Source organism: Megalops cyprinoides, chromosome 10 (genome assembly GCF_013368585.1).
Source record: "Megalops cyprinoides isolate fMegCyp1 chromosome 10, fMegCyp1.pri, whole genome shotgun sequence".
NCBI classification, from domain to species: domain Eukaryota; kingdom Metazoa; phylum Chordata; class Actinopteri; order Elopiformes; family Megalopidae; genus Megalops; species Megalops cyprinoides.
Genome location: NC_050592.1, coordinates 4,460,808 through 4,475,000, shown reverse-complemented (window position 1 = coordinate 4,475,000; position 14,193 = coordinate 4,460,808). Strand labels below are relative to the sequence as shown.

The window sequence follows — 14,193 nt, the reverse complement described above, 5'->3', positions numbered from 1 at the left end:
AACTCAAGAAAGCATGGTGAATGAGCCAGTTTGGCCCCCTCTTTAATAAATACATAAACAACATAATGTCCTGCTTAATATTCCCCATAAATATTGGACAAAAAGTGGGTTTTGATTTTAACAGGGTTTTATGCAGCTTTTTACACATAATTACTGCCATACTGTACTACTGTTTCAGTCTCTGTGCAACACGCTCAGGGAGCCTTAATAAACAACCAAGGCCTCTAGAGTAGCTGCTAAAAGACGAGCAGACGGTTGAGCGGAGACAGACAGCGTTACAGTAAGAAAGCTGTTCTGAGCCGAGCGTGCAGACAGAGCTGCAGCAGGCTTCCGCCGGTGCGCTTCGAGACTGCACCGGAGAAGTAGAGCGTTCTGTTCCGCTGCACGCCCACCGAGGACAGAGAGGCCTGTGTGCTCGTCTGAAAAACCCCGCCAGGGACGACAGACAGAGCCTGCGAGAGACCGGGAGCGGGAGAGACAGAGAGGGAGAGAGCTGCTACAACCGCCACCGCCGCCACGATGTCAGCCTAAATCCGTCCGCAGTCGCTTCTCTCCCACGCCCGCGAGAGGAATCGGTCTGGACTGCCCGCTGACGATCTGGCTCCCGGCCCCTGCGTTCCGCGGCTGAAACGCTCCTTCTGTTCTTTTAGATACAGACAGAGACGCGACGAGGCGCAGCAACAGCTCCTTAAAGCCGGCCAGATTACAGAAAAATCAATCCAGCGCACACCGGGGCCTATGACCTGCGAAATGGAGACGTCTGAAAGACGCGCTGGGTGAAACAAGATAACCTGCCTTTCCCCTCCGTGCGAACATCACAGGTGACGTGACTCATTCACCTGTGCTGCTAATCGGTGAAAGAAAGAGTTGAAAGTGCAGTCACCCACACTTCTCACATAATGCCCTGTCTATACCTCTGTGACAAGTTTAGGGAAGAATCACTGCCATTTACCTGGGGCTTTCCCTATTAACAAAGGATGCTTTTTCCTGAAATGGAGCATCACGGCCCTTAAACAAATGTCTGCAAAACAGTTTGGTCCCTGTAACCTCGCAGAAAAAAATGGAACAAACTTTCAGAGACAGAGAAGATTTTGTATTAGACCACGTCTCTGTAGAATGGATTACTACACACACAGGGGTCAGGACCCATTTGCTCCACACTTCCTCTCAGTCCTGCAGGTTTTCAGGACAACTTATCAGATACAGAGTTATCTTGTGTGGCACAAGTGACACAGGTGTGCACACACACTGTTCCCGGGTTTAGTGCCATTACTTTACGGAGCGTACAGAGGTGGCCTTTGAGAGTGATGAATGGAGCCAGTCGGAGCTGTGGATGTGAGCTCTGGCATTTGAAAGATGACAGGGGAAAAGGCTGGGGGCAGCAAAGCAGAGCTGCTGCCTGATAATTCATTCATTTATTAATTACCAGGTAATGAACCCTTAATGGCTTCAATTACGGAGGTCCTCTGGTGCGTGTGTGTGTGTGCGTGCGCTTAAGCTGTGTATGTGTGTGTGTGTATGAGTGTGTGTGTGTGTGTGTGTGTGTGTGTGTGTGTGTGTGTGTGTGCGTATGTGTGTGCGCGTTCTTTAGCTGTGTACGTGTGTGTGTGTGTGTGTGTGTGTGTGTGTGTGTGTGCGTATGTGTGTGCGCGTTCTTTAGCTGTGTACGTGTGTGTGTGTGTGTGTGTGTGTGTGTGTGTCTGTGTTCTTTAGTGATCCTCTAAGACACAGAAAAACACGTAAACTATACAAAACAGTATGTTTAGTCATGAGTACTGCAATACGCAGTGACGCAGATCTCCATTTAGTCTTGGCATGAGTTTTGACCACTGCAGAGTCCACAATAAATAGAGTTCTAAACAGTAATTATTCCTCTAGTGTTAACTATATGTGTATTAAAAAAAAAAATCCTGCAACAAGTTTTAAGCAGTGAACATCATGTCCACAATTCTTTACTCAAAAAAAGGAAAAACATCTGAAATTTTCATTCCACTTTCCTTTTTTTCTACCTTAAAAATGAAACAAAGCCAAAAAAAGCACAAGATGTTCCAGTTTTTCCACTCATTCATTCTCTCTCATCCTCACCTTTCTTTCTTCCACCCTCTCCCCTCTCTCTCTCTCTCTCTACCTTGTTCCCCCCTGCTCTAACACCTTTTCACTTAATCCCCCCCCCCCATTCCCTATCACTGCCCGAGGTGCAGGCCATGCCCACAGCAGGCCCTGAAAGGGGTGTGTTGTTGGTGATAACCTTCAGCTCGGCATTGCGCTGGCCTGCTGGAAGCAGCCGTATTGTGTCTGTGTGAATGTGATCTTTGTAATCAGCAGCGGCCAGTGCTGGGGGGGGGGGGGGGGGTTGGTGTCGGAGGCAAGGGGGGGTGGTGTGGGGTGGGGGGGGGGGGGGTGTAAAGCCCAGGACAGACGTGGCCGGCACACACCCCGTGGCCCGACACTGTGCACTCTTGTGTGGGGATTTCTCCCGTCCATCCAACCCCCCCCCACTCCCCCACCCCCCCCGCGCCCCCTTTTGTCTTTTGTTTTCGGTCAGAGCCGATAGAAATGCTGAGAGGAAACAGAGGCCCTTTTGAAGGGATCCACAGGGAAGATGATCACTCCTCCGGGGCGCAAATCCCCGGTACTCTCCTCTCTCCCTCTGTTCGCGTGACGCTTTGGCCTCCCGCTTCCAGCTACACCTCACAGCCCCGAAAAGCCTCGTCTCTGATCAGCGCGTGCCCGTCAAAGCAAATCCCCCCAAAAAACCGAGGGAACATGTATTCCTGTCACAGACCATCCGTTTTACTAAGCATCAACAGAATGCTGTGAAACGGTGACTGTGGAGTACAGATTTTCAGGTCCTGCCTGGGACATGCACACCCAGGATTACATGAAAATGCATTGCCCTGAAAAACATGTCATTGATTTACCTGAAGGTCAAAGGTATATTACACTATTGTCACTTAGCAGATGCTCTAATCCAGACCAACTTCCACAGGTTACAATTTTATTTATACAGCTGCAGCTGTTGTGGGTTAGGTACCTTACAACAGCAGTGCCCCAGCGGGGAATCGAACCAGCAACCTTTCGGTTACCAGCCCTACTCCTTACCACCACACCACACTGCTGCCCACAAAGGTAGCTAGGTTGTGCAGTACTGTTGCTACCATCAGAGATTTGATGTCACAAGAATGTGATATGAAAGGAGGGTTGGATAGTTGGGTTCCCTCTTCAAGGCAGAAAGGCTGGGCAGACTCCAGGGAAGCATGAGGTACAGGGTGAAGGGTAAAGGGGTACAGAGGGATGAAGGAGGGGTGATGGAGGGGTGATGGGAGCAGTGATGGGAGGGGTGATGGGAGGGGTGATGGGAGGGGTGATGGGAGGGGAGACCAGCAGAGCTCCTGCTGGGATGAGGACCCACAGGGGGCGCTGTGATCTCCATTAGGGCCCCTGCAGCGGGACCCCCTCCACTCAGCTCCTCAGTGTTGAGGGCAGAGCACGGGCGAGTGGGAGGCAGGGCGGGAGAGCGCTCTCGGCCCCAGCTCTGAAACGCACCCTAATGTCGACTCTGCTTTAAAGCGTATGGTGTTTTAGCACCGCGGCGGATCTGATCTTATGACAGATGTTAACGTGGGCAGTGCCTGCTTAGACACGCCGCCCTTTCCTTTTGTTCTGTCTAATACCCCCCCTTGGTGCAGTACCTGGGGGCAGCACATTCCACAGCCAAGGCCGGGGCAAGTTAGCATTAGCATTGCTATTTTTACATCCTCTAAGAAGATGCGTGTCCTGGTCCATTCAGACTTGTGTTCAATACCCTACAAACTACATAACACATACACAGCCTAATCTATTACAGACTAACGCAACCCATTATACATATCATAACCCATCACACACTACATAATGCATTATACACAACCTAATCTATTACAGACTAACGCAACCCATTATACATATCATAACTCATCACACACTACATAATGCATTATACACAACCTAATCTATTACAGACTAACGCAACCCATTATACATATCATAACCCATCACACACTACATAATGCATTATACACAACCTAATCTATTACAGACTAACGCAACCCATTATACATATCATAACTCATCACACACTACATAATGCATTATACACAACCTAATCTATTACAGACTAACGCAACCCATTATACACAACATAACCAATCACACACCACATACCCCATTACACTCTCAATAACCCATTACACACTACGTAACCCATCACACAGTACATAACCCATTACACTCTCAATAACCTATTACACACTACGTAACCCATCACACAGTACATAACCCATTACACTCTCAATAACCCATTACACACTACGTAACCCATCACACAGTACATACCCCATTACACTCTCAATAACCCATTACACACTACGTAAGCCATCACACACAATGTAACCCATTACACACAAAGAAACAGAGTAATGAAGCTGGATGTTTGAGTGAGGCAGGTGAATACAACACTAATGTTGTGCTTTCCCAGAATCCTCTAGTCCCAAACCCAAACAACACGAATATCATTCCAGCCATTCACAGGTTAAGTCTGGCCTGGCGAAGAGAGAGAGAGGCTTACCTGTGGCAGGTGTGTTTTCACAGGTCGACTCACTTCATCCTGAGCGGCAAAGGGAGTGGTTCCAGGCTTTGTTACACCTGTTGGGTGAAAATGAAGCAGCTTTAGTCTCCAAACAGTCTCCTGCACCACGGGACATTAGCACCTCCGACACCATGAGACAAACCACATCCGATCATCCATTCAGAGACGGTTTCAAGGCTCAAAAAATGTTATGTTCCAAGAGTAACCACATTCCCCCTTCAGTCAAAAATGCTTTGAGATCCTTGGAGGTGATTTTATAAATGTAAGCCACAATAGTAATAAAAAATTATTATTACCATTGTTTACTATTGTTTTTTTGGGGCTTCATTGGAAATTCGGACAAATATTCAGAGGACTGGAGAGTCCATTCTCACACAAAACAATGTCAATGGTTCCAATAGACATATTGGAAACCTTTGTCCCAACAATGCGGAGCACCTTGCCGCCAAGGAGACAAAACCAATGAGGCTAATTTCCAATTCCAAAGAGGGACCTTAGCACAAGTTATCCACACAAACTGTAGCAATCACAGCACAGATGCATAATGGGATACCATGTAGTGTGGAACAGCTGTTTCAGGACTGGGGTGAGACACTGCCTCAAGCAAATTACTTAACCTGATATTTCTACAGGTAAATCCATCATTGCGAATGGGGAATATGTATACTGGTGCTGATATGGTGATGAAAAATGGCATCTAGTCTATAAATCAATAATGCAGCAGCCATACAAACGAATAAAAAAGCACATCGGAGCCAAATACAGAGAAGGCTGCTCCTTCTCCTGGTCTCCTCCTGAAGTCAGTCACTGGGTATCTTGGGCACACGGCCATTTGGATTAATGGGGCCAGACAAGGACTCCTCAGTGGCAGTTACGAGACAAAAACGAAACAGAAACACCCGCGGAAGGACGCTGCGGAGCTCAAGGACGGACAGCTGGCCACGGCACGGCAAGGCAGGTGGAATCCCACAATGCAATGCTGCTCGGCGCCGGGGCACCTTCAGTGGCCAGGGCGCTGGAACGGCAGGTGTTGCCGCGAGAGGCAGATGTTGTGGGCGGGGGGCGATGGCGGATGGCTTCGGGGGTGGGTGGCACACACATTCCCCCCCCCCACGGTACTGTCAGGTGGCACTCCAGCCAAGTGGAGAGGTGCTGTGACACACTCCCGCGAAATGCACGAGGACCCTCCACACCTGTCCACCACCACTTCACCTCCAAATGACTGGCGTTCATTCGCCTTTTTAATTTCCAAACTTACATGCACCCCCTCCCCCCCCAAACCCCCCCTAAAACCCCCCTCCACTGCAGGAACTCGGCATGTGATTCTGGGCTCGTGAAGCCGGAGCAGAAGGAACAACAAACATAGAAAATCGCTTAGTCTCAGGTCACTGGCTTGGTAGAGGTACAGTACCTGTTACCTGTACAAAACTGCAAAAGGCAGTACATGATTTAAAGGCAGGCTGGAGAGTGAAATCCCTCAGCTGCCTATGAAGAAGCATCACCTACACTTTTCCCTTGTCTGCTGAGAGGAATCTTCTGCGAAAGGCGGTGCGTTGCGTTTTTGTTTCAGGCTACTGCAACACCTGTCTATGACACACAAACACCCGCACGCTCGATTTTCCTTTGGGTAGCTGTGGGTGCCTGTCAATCAATCAGTGGTGTAGCAGTGTGGAGTAGCGATAAGGAGCTGAATTCATAACCAAAAGGTAGCAGGTTTGGTTCCCCACTTGGTTACTGCTGTTGTACCCTCGGTGTTGTATCCTTGCTGAAACCCACAAGCGCCTCACTAAATATCCAACTGTATAAATGGATTAAATTGCAAGTCCTCTGGATAAGAGAGTCTGCTAAATGAGAATAAGGCAATGTAATGTAATGTTAATGCAAACAACACAAAAATTGACTGACATGGTACACTGTGCAATAGAAATACAAAGGCCATTCCTTTGAGGACGTCACCAAAAATGACCATGTGATGTCAAGGTCACAATGGAAACCTTGAGGAAAACCAAAGTGACTAAACAAAATGGTGGCAGAAAGTAAGAGCACTTCCTGTGACAGACAGCAAAGTGCTTACAATTTCTCAACTTACAACACAATAGCTTATTACAGCAGCAACTCTGATTTGACACTCAAGGTTCACCGCCCAGCACACAAAACAAAGCACCACACTGCTTCGCATGTGTAACAGAGCCATCTTCATTAGCGAGCCAACCTGGCCCGCTGCCTCCTGTTCCAAGAACCAAGAATACCACCTGGTTAAAAACACAAAGGACCAAGGCAGCTCGCCGCGGATCAATGGGGTCGGGTGACCCTCGGTACTGGATACAGGAGGCGCAGTCTATTTCTGTCCCATCGATGGACTGCGCTTTCGGCAATAATTACAAAATTATGTAAACTGACCGTTACGACTGTCAACGCCATCAGGACGCTATTGATTGCCAAATTGCATTAAGCAGGACTGGTTCTAATTGGCACATAAATCAAGGCCTCATCCCTTCTCGGAGCGGAGAGGGAGCTGGGGGAAGCTACGGGCCTTATCGATCGGGGTGAGCGAAAACCTTGAGCTCGGAACATGGGAGTCTGTGACCTTTCCGTGGAGCTTTGGAGGGGGGGATCTGTGCAGCTGGGGGCGTCTGAGCCGGGGGAGGGGGGTGGATTTTAGCAGCTACTGCCAGCGAGGCTGAGGGTAACTGCTGTTCCACCAGGAGGCTAAGAACTCACACACCCTCCAACCTGAAGGTCTGCAAAGAGGGGTGAGGTCTCATCCCCTCCACCACTGTAGCTGATTCTGGGACCATATACAAAAGTGGTCATAAATTCCCAATCAATTTCTGTGAAAACGTATTTATTTCCCACAACAGTATAATATGTCATACGTGTTATATCCTTGCTGAAACCCACAAGCGCTTCACTAAATATCCAACTGTATAAATGGATTAAATTGCAAGTCCTCTGGATAAGAGAGTCTGCTAAATGAGAATAAGGCAATGTAATGTAATGTTAATGCAAACAACACAAAAATTGACTGACATGGTACACTGTGCAATAGAAATACTAGAATAGAAACTATTTTTAATCTATTTTCAATAAAGCTGTTTTCAAGGGGGCTTTACATACCAAAACATAATTGCCACTCACTTGTAACTTCCCTGAAAACATTTCACAGAATATCAGCAGTGATTTTGCAAATAGCAGCACTGATATGATCTTGCAGAAGTGTAACATTTTGGCCTTTAGCCCGTAACCTTTGCTCTAGATAGCCGTGACTTACGACAATCCTGTGTAGGGGTGGCTAAGGCCATTAAACCCGGGGATCTTGGGGAATTCTGCCACAACACTTTCCCTGTAGATGCAGTCCTCAGCATAGTTACCAGCATAGTCAGCACCTTGGGTCACATCTGCAACTGAAATAAGTACTCACAATTACATGTAATTTTGAAACTTTTTTTTTTTTTAGATAAATACTGTAGATCGGGACTTAAGTATAATGGCCATGTATTCATACAGCTGCATTTCATTTTTTTAACATGTTTAGAATGGCTTAAAGTTTTCATGGAGCTTGCCAAAAAATAAAAAAGAAACTGATGGGAACTTCAGGTTTTAGATTCATTCTGAATCAGTTTAAAAGCAAACATAAAGCCTAAAAAACAGCATGTCACTCCAGGGTACCGAATTCAGAACTGATCGTGTGTTGGACGGGGCTGGCGAAACTGAACAGGTAGCTAGTTTGTCTGTCTGCCAATCTGTGTTACATTAAGATTGTAAAAGTACAAACTGTCAAGCTGATCTGTCCAACTTGTGCTTTTATAGAAGGTTACAAGTTACATACTGATGTGTTAAGTGTGTGTGCGTCCATCAGGGGTGTGTGTGTGTGTGTGTGTGTGTGTGTGTTATGTATTGAGTGTGTACTGTATGAGTAAGTGTTTACCACTTGTGCGTGTGACTCTACAGACTCTACGCATGCGTGCGTGCGTGCACACTGCATTTTGAGTGTGTACTCTACATTTACCAGTGAGCGAGTGTCTACAGAGACGGTGTGTGCGCCTGCAGAGGTAAGAGCTTATCTCCAGGCTTGTCCTCCTCTTCCTCAGTCTACCTGCTCTTCTCTCCCCAGCTTTCGAGGGGCCCAGGAGAAGAGCGAGGGGGCTGAGGAGGCTTAAAAATAGCCCCGTCTGGGGTGGGGGGAGTATGACGCGGGACGAGCCGCCCACGTCTGCCCCAAAACGTCAGAGGCCCTCGCCCCCCCCGAGACACGGCAAACCGCAAACGCTGACACCACCTACAGGAGACAGAGAGGAGCCACGCCCGCTCACCTCCCCTCCCCTCACACGGCTCCGGCTGCAGCTAGATGTGGTTACGCTGTGACTTCAGTAACGTTACACAAGCGCGCAGTCATATCTGTGAGGGCGGGTTCGTATGACCCACGCGTGACCCTCTCACAGGGGAGAGCAGCATCTGCAGCAAAGCACTGCGCTGAAACAAGGGGCCATTATGACCCTGTGTGCTCCGCGGCAACCAGTCTGTTATTAAGCGTTGTAATAACACAGTTATAAATGTAAATATAACACACGGACAAAGAACAACAACCAGAGAGCACTTATCTAACTTTATGGGAAAGACGGCATTCCTCTGGGGAGGAGAGAGGCTATATTTTAGACTCTGACAACCTGGTCTTCTCTGTGTTTACGGACAAGCTTACAAACCGGAATTATTTTTAGACTTAAGATGCATAAACTGGAGATAAAAAAAAAAAATAGAACAGCTAGTAAAAATATTTGCTTGAGGATTTCATGTGTCAAAAGAAGGGGAGCTAAGTGGTGTATTTACGGAACGTCATCCCAAATTAGAAGGCTGATATGTCTAATTTGAGGGGCGCACAATGCCACTCATTGCTGTGACCCGTGCCACCTGCCTTTCCGTGAGGTCGTGTCGCTGCGGACTCCCAAATCTGTCTGTTTGTCCATCCGGAGAGGGCAGGGCTGACCACTGTGTCTGGCGCCCCACCAGAACCTCAACCTCTACCTCCTGAACCACACCCTGCCCCCCCCCCCCCCCCCATAACCTATTAATACACCAACCCTATCCTTAAATAACTATCAACGGTATGCCTTACATTCCCAAACCATAAGAGAGGGAACATTATCTAGTATACGTTAACTGAGGAACTGGTGCTATATGTGTGATCCTTATATCACTCCCCTGTTCAACTGTTTACTGATTAGTCAGGTTGCACAAGTTAACTTGTGGTAGGGCTAGAATAGTGCTATGCTCACACTCACTCACTGGTCCTGAAGTGTTGTTAGCCTGGTCTGACACTGCTGCTCATTTAACTTGAATGGATACACTTATGTTCTGTTGTGCTTGAAGTTGCTACGGATAGGAGTGTCCGCTAAATGTGATGTGATGTAATGTAATGTAACGGAATGGAATGGTTAAAGAACTGAATGACACAGGAGGTTCACTGAAACAGTGACACCGCTTTCCTATTCGTCCACCGGTTAAAGAATAACACAGGTATTCTTCCGTTACAATCTCTTTGCTTTAAATGTACATCTTTTAGCTCTGCTAAGTTATCGCTGCATTTGGCACTGGCGGACATCGGAGAAAGCAGTCCGGAGAGGGAGGTGAATCAGACAGCGCGAGGTGTGACACGGCAGGAGCGTAGCGCGAAACGGGCCGGCACACCTTCCCACAGGTGAATTAAGGACTCTCCCAACAGGACGATTCTGGGGCTCTTTAGCACACTTACGCCGCCTCTCTCCCGGGAGCAGCACCGGCAAGGAAGCGGCCCAGTTTCTGCAGCTGAGCCGGGATCTCACAGCCCTCTGACCGTGGAGGACTGATAAAGGATCTTTATACACACACACACACGTTACACTGCATTAAATTACATGCATTTAGCGCACATTCTTATCCAGAGCGACTTCCAGCATTCAGACAAACACACACATAAGCTCCACCCGGCCCTCCATGACTGACTCATACCATATCATCTATATAAACCCTCCTCTCCTTCCCCAAAAACACACACACACACACACTCACACACACTCACACACACACTCACACACACACACACACACTCACACACACTCACACACACACTCACACACACACTCACACACACGCACTCACACACGCACTCACACACACGCACACACACACGCACACACACACGCACACACACACACACGCTCACACACACACACTCACACACACACACACACACACACACACACACACACACACACACACACACACACAGACCGATGCCATCCCCAGTTAGCACCCTCTCTCCCAGCCCAGTGCTGTGGGTCTCCCTGCTGCTGTCACCCAGCTCTGCTTCCCACCCTGTGTACCCTGCGTCAGGTGCCCCGGTTCTCTCTGTCTGCCGATATTCTCCATCGATCTCCAAAGTGGATATGCAAACAAACAGAGAGGGGTAGCCAGGGAGGGAGAGAGAGAGAGAGAGAGAGAGGGAGAGGGGGGGGGCGAGAGAGAGAGAGAGAGAGAGGGGGAGAGAGGGGGGGTGTGTGAGAGAGTGTGAGCGAGGGAGAGAGGGGGGGGAGAGAGGGAGGGAGAGAGGGAGGGAGAGAGAGAGAGAGAGAGAGGGAGGGAGAGAGAGGGAGAGAGAGAGAAGGAGGGAGGGAGAGAGAGAGAGAGAGAGAGGGAGAGAGAGGGAGAGAGAGGGAGGGAGAGAGAGGGAGAGGGGGGAGGGAGAGAATGAGAAAGAGAGAGAGGGAGAGAGAGAGAGAGAGAGGGTCGACCGTTACACCCAGGCCAGGCCCACTAATAGAGTTCTCCAGCAAGAGTCCTCCGCTGAGTCAGATCGATACCCACCTCCGCCAGAACAACACCCGATCCTGCAAACACAGACAGACTTTCCTGGGCTGGGTGACCAGTGTGCAAGCCCCCCCCCCCCTCCACCCCCCCAATCCCAATTCTCTCCGTCCCCTCTCCCCTACTGGCCTCCTCTCCTGCACACTGACAGTGACAGTACAAGGTCATGGCATCCCTGGAGTCCCTGTGGATAGGGTGGGGGAGGGAGTGTAGCTGAAGGTAGGACACATGAGCAGGATGCTTCAGTCAGCCCCCCCCCACCCTGGCCCCCCCGCGCCCTTCTCTCCGGTCTGTCCTGATCCACCCGGCACTGCCAGTCAGACCGGAGGCACGAGGACACCGCTCCACCGCGCCGCCACTGACTCGGGTGTCACTGGAATTCTTGTCACCGTGCACAGATTTCCGCTCCCTCGTTTCGCATGGCTTTCAGACAATCCCCACCTTCACCGCGGTTACGCTATCAGAGCACGGTCACGCCCAACCCTCTCACCGCAGCCCTACTGACAGTCTCTCACAATGCTAACAAGATCTCCTATCTCCCAATGATTGCACGGGGGGGGGGGATTCTGTTGACCTTGCAGCCAGCTCTAATCCACTCTTAAAGACTTCTTTAAAGGTAAGGAACACAGCTGTCATTTGCTCAACAAAGTGACCCAGAAAATGTCGACCCCCCGGGAAAGACACACGCTAGTGTATCACACCGTGACTGCCACAGTTCACGAGCGATCCACAGCGAGAGCTATTTTACGCAAAGAGCTACCGTGAAAGAGCCTTCCGGCAGGAAATCACGGGATGATAAGACAACTGGAAAACAAACACCGGGCTTATTGGAGGGCAAACACAATTAAACAAACACAAACACCCGCGAAATACTGAGATAACACCCCGAGACGAGGACAGAGAGAGAGAAACAGAGAGAAGGGAAAAAGGACACGAAGGAGGCGATGAGTGACAAAGCAAGGAGAGGAAAAAACGAGACAAATATAGAAGGAGGAAGTGCTACTTTTAGAAAGTGCCTTCTTTCTCCCCCACCCACGCATCTCGCTCACAGCGCGGGGGCGGCGGGGCCAACAATGAGCGCTATGGAAACCGCAGTGCATGCCCCCGAGTCCAGGAAGTGGTCAGCGACAGGAAGTCATCGCGACACCGTTTTCTCGACAACTGACACTGCGCCTACAGCGTCGCACGAAGAGAGAGAGATAGAGAGAGAGATAGAGAGAGAGAGAGAGAGAGAGAGAGAGAGGGAGAGAGAGAGAGAGAGAGAGAGAGAGAGAGGGAGAGAGAGAGAGAGAGAGAGATAGAGAGAGAGAGAGAGAGAGAGAGAGAGAGAGAGAGAGAGAGAGGGAGAGAAGGGAAGGAGAGAGAGAGGGTGCAGGCGAGAGCACAGTCAGAGACACGAGAAATAATACACCCCCTCAGACTGCCACGCCCAGAGACAGCCAGAAAACCTGAAACTGTAGGCAGAGAGAGGAAAATGTGGCTTCCTTTTCAGGACACCAGTGAACACAGAATATGCGACAAATCGCATTTCAGTGCATGGCTGTCTGATGCGTGATATTGAGATCAAACTAATCAAAATCAGCGGGATCTTAGGATCTGGTTCTGGGCCTCTCCTTCCATTGGAGAACACACCCCTAAAGGCTTCATGGATTGGGAACTTTGAGAGAAAGATCTTTCAGTCCCTTCAGTTACCTCTTTAAACACGCTCCATTATGGATAGTTATGTCTTATACACCACCCTGCCCAACTGTTTCTTTACTGTACAACTGCCCAGCTCAGAGCTGCTGACCTCTGCTCTCCCTGCTCAGCAGCCTCACAGATTACCCCGTGTACCAGCTAAAGAACCAAGTGCATTACGCTGCTCTCTGGGCAGGAAAACACACCCTGCTAATCATGGCTATAATTCACTTACTGTCACAGGTAAACTCTGGCATGGAAATGCAACCGGCCAATCACAGCTGTCTTTAATCAACTATCACAGGTAAACTCTGGCACGGAAACACAACCGGCCAATCACAGCTATCTTTAATCAACTATCACAGGTAAACTTTGGCACGGAAATGCAACCGGCCAATCACAGTTCTTTAATCAGCTGTCAGTGGCGACTTTTGGTTTGCGAGATGACCCGACAAGCTTGCATCCCGCTCGGGCTCTGTCATGTTGCCGCGGCACCGTCCCCACCCCCCAAACCCCCCTGACCAGACTGAACCACAGGGGCGAGAGCCAGGGCTGAAGGAGCCAGGCGTCTCCCTTATCTGATGGAAGCGCTCGGCCTGGCGATTAGCACTGAATCCTCCACCTTCCGAGACCGGGGCCCTCAGATCCCTTTGACAAACACCGGGCAGCACAAAACACACAGGCACACCACACAGCCTAAGTGTATACAAATAACCCCGACAGGCCGCAGGATGTCCAGAAGTTTCCGAGGGCAAACACCGGCCCCTGTCCGGCACTTAGAGGCCTGACGGCCAACACACTGAGGGGGGGGGAAGTTCTCCAGACTGGAGCCAATTTTATTAATCTGACCCAAAACGCTACAAGAAGTCCTATTGATGCCCATGCCAATTTTCCCTCCTTTTTTTTCCCTTCTTTCCGCTCAGTGACCCAGAGCTGTGCCGGGGAACGTGCTGCTGTGACTTGATTGAATGGAGAGAGGGAAGGCGGGTAACCCGGGCAGAGACACACGCCTTAATCACAATCCCATGATCCCTTGAGGCTCTCTGGCT

General features: G+C 49.5%; 1 protein-coding gene across 2 annotated transcripts in view; it reads right to left on the bottom strand.

Annotated features, from left to right (window-relative positions):
• LOC118784563 (transcription factor HIVEP3) overlaps positions 1–14,193 on the bottom strand; it is a 112,146-nt gene that overhangs the window by 38,242 nt on the left and 59,711 nt on the right. For both annotated transcript variants that reach the window (XM_036538854.1, XM_036538858.1), the window contains exon 3: positions 4,607–4,683. The gene's annotated coding sequence lies outside the window, so the exon portion shown is untranslated. The remainder of the gene's footprint in view (positions 1–4,606; positions 4,684–14,193) is intronic.